At 34.8% G+C, this 6,760-nt stretch overlaps 1 long non-coding RNA gene across 3 annotated transcripts; it reads left to right on the top strand.

Annotated features, from left to right (window-relative positions):
• The first annotated feature begins 1,955 nt into the window (after window positions 1–1,955).
• On the top strand, window positions 1,956–3,433 carry LOC122024988. 3 transcript variants are annotated; one of them, XR_006123564.1, is made up of 4 exons: window positions 1,956–2,067; window positions 2,881–2,971; window positions 3,198–3,260; window positions 3,390–3,427. It is a non-coding gene; the product is annotated as an uncharacterized LOC122024988 (long non-coding RNA). The 3 variants fall into 3 exon arrangements; XR_006123566.1 differs by having other exon boundaries at window positions 1,962–2,067; window positions 2,878–2,971; window positions 3,390–3,433; XR_006123565.1 differs by lacking the exon at window positions 3,390–3,427 and having other exon boundaries at window positions 1,962–2,067; window positions 2,878–2,971; window positions 3,198–3,261.
• The last annotated feature ends 3,327 nt before the right edge of the window (window positions 3,434–6,760 follow it).

Raw genomic sequence — 6,760 nt, 5'->3', positions numbered from 1 at the left:
TGCGATGAAGAGTCAAGTGAGTTGTAAGAGTCCGAGTGAGATAGAAATACACTCGGGAAGGAAAACTCTAGGTTTAGGATTTTACTAATCTACTGGCAACTGGACCAATCAACTGGCACTACAACAAAAATAGCTTTTCGCAACTTGCTATTAACAGCGCACATTAAAAGCACGCCGTTAATAGTATTATTAACGGCGTGCATATTGATGCGCGCTGTTAATAGTATAAACTTAAAGAAGGAAAAAAATTACGTCTAGATATTAACGGCACACATTAAAAGCATGCCGTTAATACTATAAATATTTAATAACAATAACGACATGCAAAAATAGGCACGCTGCGAATACTTTTTAAAATTATTAACGGCATGCAGCATGCTGCGATTATTTTAAAAAAATAATAAAAAAATTATTATTTATGACCATGATTAAAAGGAATGTGTTTTGACCAAGCATGTTTTGACCAATTTTAATTTTTTTTTAAATTATAGTTTAAAAGAAAGTTATCTTTAAAAAAATTAAATTAAACAAAAATATGTAAATAATAAAAAAAATACATCCAACCCCAAAAGTCGATCAATAATAAACGTGGTTAAAAAAAATAAGTAAAGAAAAACTTAAAGTAAGTAATTAAATAAAAATGCAATAAGTAAAAAAACACAATTAAAATAAAAAAACGCTAGGTTAAAAACATAAAACGGATCAAAGCCGCCGAAGCCATCGCCGCTTCCTCTCCCACTACATGAAAATTGATCTATTGTGATATTATCTTAATGCCACTTATTTCTAAGTGTCATAATAAATACCTTATAATGACATTTATCTAAAAATAATAAAAAAAATAAAATAAAATAAAATATCATGTTAGATCCTTTATCTTGACATTTCTAATAAATGTCATTATTAATCCATTAATAATTAGTTTAATCTATTAATAATTAGCCTTAGCAAAAATCCAAACCCTAGTCCGCACTTGTCACACCCTCTGCACTTTTCCCTACGGCGCCGAAAAACTTCTCACGCTGCACATCTGGTTTTCGCACATTGCTGAAGTTCTTTCTCAAGCCAGCATGTCATCGCATTTCTTTCTCACACCGCACGCTATGTAAGATATCAGAAAATTTAAATAATAAGGTTATTTGGGAAATAACCTTATAAATTTTTTTCAGAATTTTTAAAAATTTTCTGAGAATTTTTCAGAGCTCGTACGACGGATTTTGAGGGGACAAATTGACGGCACGGATAAAGTCTGTTTGAGATACCGGTTTAAGTGAGGAAATGTTTTATTTATATAATCCTTTTTCCTTATTTTCTTTCCCAAACGCCGAACCTCTCTTCCCCAACCCCTCGCGACCCGACTTCCCTCTCTTCCCTGTTCTCTCTCGCAGACGATCGACGCCGACGGGAGCAAGGCTTCAGCTCCGGCGGTCTTTTCTCTGCTGGCATCGACCCTTAAGCTCAGATCCAGCCGAAGCCCTTCTCCTTCTCACTCCGATCTCTCTCTTCTCTAACGCGGAAGATCCGATGCACCCGACGCACCCGACGCCGACAGAGGGCGACTGCTTTTCGACGATCTGGGCCTCTTCGCGCCGCCTGAGGATCGTCACCGAATTCTTGAAAGTGCTAACGCTATCCAAGCTCTTCCGATGGAGCGATCCCTTCCTCGGCCGGTTCTTACGCGTGAGCGACGATGGCTAGGTGGCTAGGGCACGGTGGAGGGCTTGGTTTTGGTTGTTTCCGACCGATTGACCCTTCGTTTCCTCCTTCTTGAGCTGTTCACATAACGATCCGTGGCTCCTCAAAGTGGATCGGATTGGGCGATACCTTCTAGAGACAACCGATTGAGGTAAGCTTAGGTCTTCTTCTCTGTTACCGATCCTCATCTTCTTTTCGGTTGAATTAGGTTACAGATTTGGAGATGTTGGTATCAGGGAGGTGTTCTTGAGCTGCCGGGCAGAGGCTAGAAGGATGGTTAATTGATCAGTGATCTCCCTGCTTGACCTCCTGTTGTGATCCGATTGATTCCAATGAGGTTGAGTGCTGTGGATCAACAAGCACGACTGTGAGGTGAGGTTCTGTGTACTGTTGGTGTTCTTGGTTCTGCTCTACTTGTTCCAGCATCAACAGTAGCTGTGATTTGAGGTAAGGTGTAGGAATTAGGGTTAATTGGATTACTAGATCAGTTAGTATTATTGGTATATCATTAGTTGATACATGTTGTAATTAGTTGTTGATTGTGTGTAGATTTATTTAGTTTAGAATTAATCTAATGGATAAGAGTTCATCTCCTCATAGGTTTGTGTATATCCTAATTCTCCCATGTTTCTACCTCTTTTTCTAACAATTAGGATAAGAGTTCTATGATAGAGTTCTAGGTTTTCCATACTTTATTTTCTTCTTTTTTTAAAAATATTTCTTTTTTGTTTTGTTCTATGATAGAGTTCTAGGTTTAGTATGTATATTATCTTGATGACATATTAAACGTTTTCTTTCAACTTAGGTTCCTGCAATCTCTATGATTCATTTGTAATCTAGTTTATTGAACTATCTCTCTTATAACAATAGCAAATCTATTTGGCACAGGCCAAAGAATGATCATATTTATATACTGTTATCCATAAAAAAAATTAACTTTGTGGCAATTACATGATGGAAGGGCATAATACCAAGGAAAAACTTTGTCAGTTACCTCTACCTATTAAAATATAATGATAGGTTTTTCAAGTTTTGTAATTACAAGTTTTGTAAAACTTGTGTGAATAATGCATGATATTTATTTGTTTAAAATATAATGATGTAGGAATCAATTTTTTATATGTGATTTTCTTTCTTGGTAATCAAAAAGTTAACTTGCATGTTTGATTGTTTTCCGCACAGTAGTGTTTGGTCTTGCATTGTGATGGCGTCTGAGTGTTGGCTTGGTCTCTGTTGGCTTGCTACATATCTAGAAAGCTCCATGATTTGTGCTAAGGTAGTTCTTCTCAACGAGCATATCTGAGATGGAACTTCCATGCTACTTGCTTTTCCGAGTTTGATTTGCTGCTACAAGATCGGAAAGATATTATGTAGTTGTTGCTCCTTCTGGTCGAACAGTTTCACTTTCCCGTCTTAGTTTCTTGTATGTTCTTTGTTAAATAATTACGTGGATTTAATTCTTATCGGTAACAACTGAAGCATATCCAATTTGGATTTTCCAGCTCAAAATATCAGTAGATTTGTTGTGGTAGTGCCTTAACAGGATTTGAGACTTCTCCATTCAGGTAGGTTATGCTCGTTTGACTCACATTATGGTAATTATTTTTAATTTTTTATAATTTAAGTAATAAGTAATGATATATGTATCTTTTGAATTGTGCTGTAATGATTTTGTATATATTTCTATATTTAAGGAAAAGACAAGTCCGGTAGATACAAAAATTACAAGATCGCAAGTTTAGATTGAAGGTCACAAGAAATAAAATGAGGAGCCTAGTACTCAAGCTGTTGGAGAGAAAATAGTAAGCATGTTCACTCATTTTAGATTCCTTTAGTATTTTATTTCACTGATCTTGTTTTTCATAAGAATTTATACTTAAGATCTCTATTTATACAGCCTAAAATGTTTTTTCTATACCTCCTTGTACATGTGTTCAAGCTATTTTTTACTTGTGAGTTGGTACATGTGTTCAATTTCAGGTGGACCTAATTCGACCAAATGATGAAATGCAGTTTCTCGATGATGCAATAGGAAGCACGGTCGCATGGTTATCTAAATTTATAGTATTGTGTGATTGATACATATTATACTAATTTGTTTGGATTGTAAGTTGAATTGTTGTTATGTAATTACTAGTTTGTTAGAGATTTCATATATTGTTTTAGATGTTTTGAGTTTTTGTGGTATAATGAAAAGCTATGACTTTTATTAATTTTGTATGGATTTGATTTGCACTAAATTTGTTGTAAAATTTTAATTTATTATTTTTGTCAAATTATTTTTTTAATATAGTTAAGACCATCAACATCATACGTTTGCGCGTTGCGGAAAATACTATCCGCAGTGCGCAAAGCACGCCGCGAATAATAGTATCCGCGGCATGCTTTGCGCGCTGCGGAAAATACTATTCGCAGCGCGCAAAAGCACGCCGCGAATAATTTATGACTTTCAACAGCTTTTAATTGTGCAGCGCGCAATGCGCGCTGCAAAAAGTGAATTTGCGTGCTACAAAAAGCCAATTTTGTTGTAGTGTGGGGTAGGGCATAAAATATTTCTATGCCCAATGACTGTGAAAACTAGTCTACTAGTACTATAGCTAGTTGACTGGTACTGTAGCTAGTCGACTAGTACACTATTGCTAGTCGACTGATATACTGCAGTCAGTCGATTGGTACTATAGTTAATTAACTGATACATTGTAGCAGTCAACTGGTAAAGAGTCATTGGCAAAATCACAGATTCTATGGAGTGTCGTTGGCCAGCACCAGTAGACTGCTGTAAAGACCAGCCGACTCGTAACGCTAAAATCAGCTTGTTGATTTTCCCAAGCTCTATATAATGGAGTTTGGGGTGGCTAGCCTTGGTGATGAAATTAGACTTGGTTAAAGCCTAATTAGAGTCCCCAAGTTCCTGTGTGATCCAAGCATCTTGATCGAGTTATGGTGAGGTTTATCCACCAACAATGAGGCTTGACCTAGCTGGAGGTTCCAGGGACTAATCCACCAATGGATAGGGATCATTCACCTTATGAACAGTCGTGGAGCATGAACTTTATCTCTAAACCATGTAAATCAGTGTGTTAATTTTTTCTTCTTATTTTGCGTCTTTGTTATTTCTGCTACACAACTAATAAATTGTAGGTAGACAATTGAATTGGGGTAAATGTCTATTCAACTCCCACTTCTAGTCGGCTCAATGATCCCCAACAAAATCCACTTGTTTAAAACTTTTAGGTACCTTTGAACTCTACGAGGCAATTATTTCTTGTAATATTTTAGAAATTTTCATAGAGATACCTAAGTTAGATTTTGTTGGATGTGATTCCATTATTGATAGGTGCTCAACTGAACTTGATATGATTCTAATTCTTACTTATTTAACATGTATTTGGCAAGTGTTATTTTTCTTTGGGTGTGTAGTTTTTTATAGGGCCTATGATTGGAAGCTCAATCTGAACTGCCTCCCACCTCCAGAAAGGACTTTCAAGGAGACGAAGATGAAAAGAGCGGTGTTATACTACACTGATCTCATGATGAAAGCTCTCTCTATAATAAAATGGGCTATTGGAAAGAAAGTCTGGAAGTATTTTACTTTGGCAAAATCGTGATTTAGAGGAACCAAATAAGTAGTCAAGCTAATGAGCTAAAATAAGTGCTTCTTGGAAGACAACTCAAGTTCTTTCTTATCTTCACTTAAGTTTTTTAGTTTCTTTCTAGTTCCTTTTCTTTATTCTTAATAACCTAAATCCCTATACTTAATTTTTCTTGTCTAATTTTTTTTATAGGATTCAAAGTCGTGGAGGAATGTGAATCCCAAATAGCGAAGTATCTACAACACATGAATGTCTCATCCATTTAGAGATCATCACTTGGTAAATCCTCAAACTTTAAAACCTCCTCTATACCACATTTCATGTTTTCATTGGGACAATAAAATATTTAAGTCTGGGGGATGTATTGAGTTTAGATTATTTTTTGTTATATTTCTTTTTATATAATAAAATATTTTAAGTTGCATCAGTCATCATATCATGATTGTTTGTTCCTTAATGTAAAAATACTAGCATGCTTGTACTAAATTTTTTGTGATTTATTGTTGACTTATGGTAATAGTATGTTTAGTGATTTATCTTTTTTTATCCATAATAGCATGAAGTGAGCAATGTTTTTACTATAAGAATTTGAGTGTTGGCCTTGTTTTAAGATCTCTTTTCACTTTGCCAAGTTTTGATAGTAGATAACTCTAAAAATAGTCATGATTTATATAACTTGATTAGTACTAGTGTCTTCGTGGTGATTTCTCAAACACATTTTGGTTACTGAATGAGGCTCAATTCATGTAAACTCATTTGAAAAAATTAAAATATCCATGCATTTGTATTTCTATATTTGTATTTGTATTAGTACTACTTTTTTTAAGCACCAAAAAAATTATTTGAATAAGGAATATAAAAATAGTTGTCATGAGTGGAAACTAGCAAGTTACCCCTTTGAGGCCGAATTAGGTTACTAGGAAAATAACTGTTATGTTTCTCTTGATATCTAGCACTCCTTTGAGACCTTCTGTAGTTTGAGAAGGATGAACCATGCATCCGACAAGTAAGTGGCTATCGCTGGTGGCATAAGGAACATGGTTATATAACGATTTGACTAGGCTTAAGGATTGAAACTTAAAAAACTTATATCACTATTTCACTTAGCAAAGAGAACTATTTCTTAGATCATACTCAAACAATTTTTGTATCTTACTCACCAAAGAAACTATTTGATAGGATTAGACCAACTCACTAGAAATTATGATACACTATTTAGCCACAAGAGGCTAACTTGTAGGTTGTTGCTTGAGGACAAGCAAAAGTTTAAGTTTGGGAGGATGTGATATGCGTAGATTACATATGCTTTTATGCATTCTTAGACACATATATACTTGAATTTTATGAGTATAATTTATGTTTATTACACCTTATTCTATTATTATATCTTACTTCCATTCTATTTGTTTGGAGATCTGTTCTTTGCTTATTTTAATAACAAGATGCAAGTTAGACTGAAAATGGAGCTTAAA

This window comes from Zingiber officinale, chromosome 9B (genome assembly GCF_018446385.1).
Source record: "Zingiber officinale cultivar Zhangliang chromosome 9B, Zo_v1.1, whole genome shotgun sequence".
NCBI lineage: Eukaryota > Viridiplantae > Streptophyta > Magnoliopsida > Zingiberales > Zingiberaceae > Zingiber > Zingiber officinale.
This window is presented reverse-complemented; position numbering and strand designations above follow the sequence as displayed.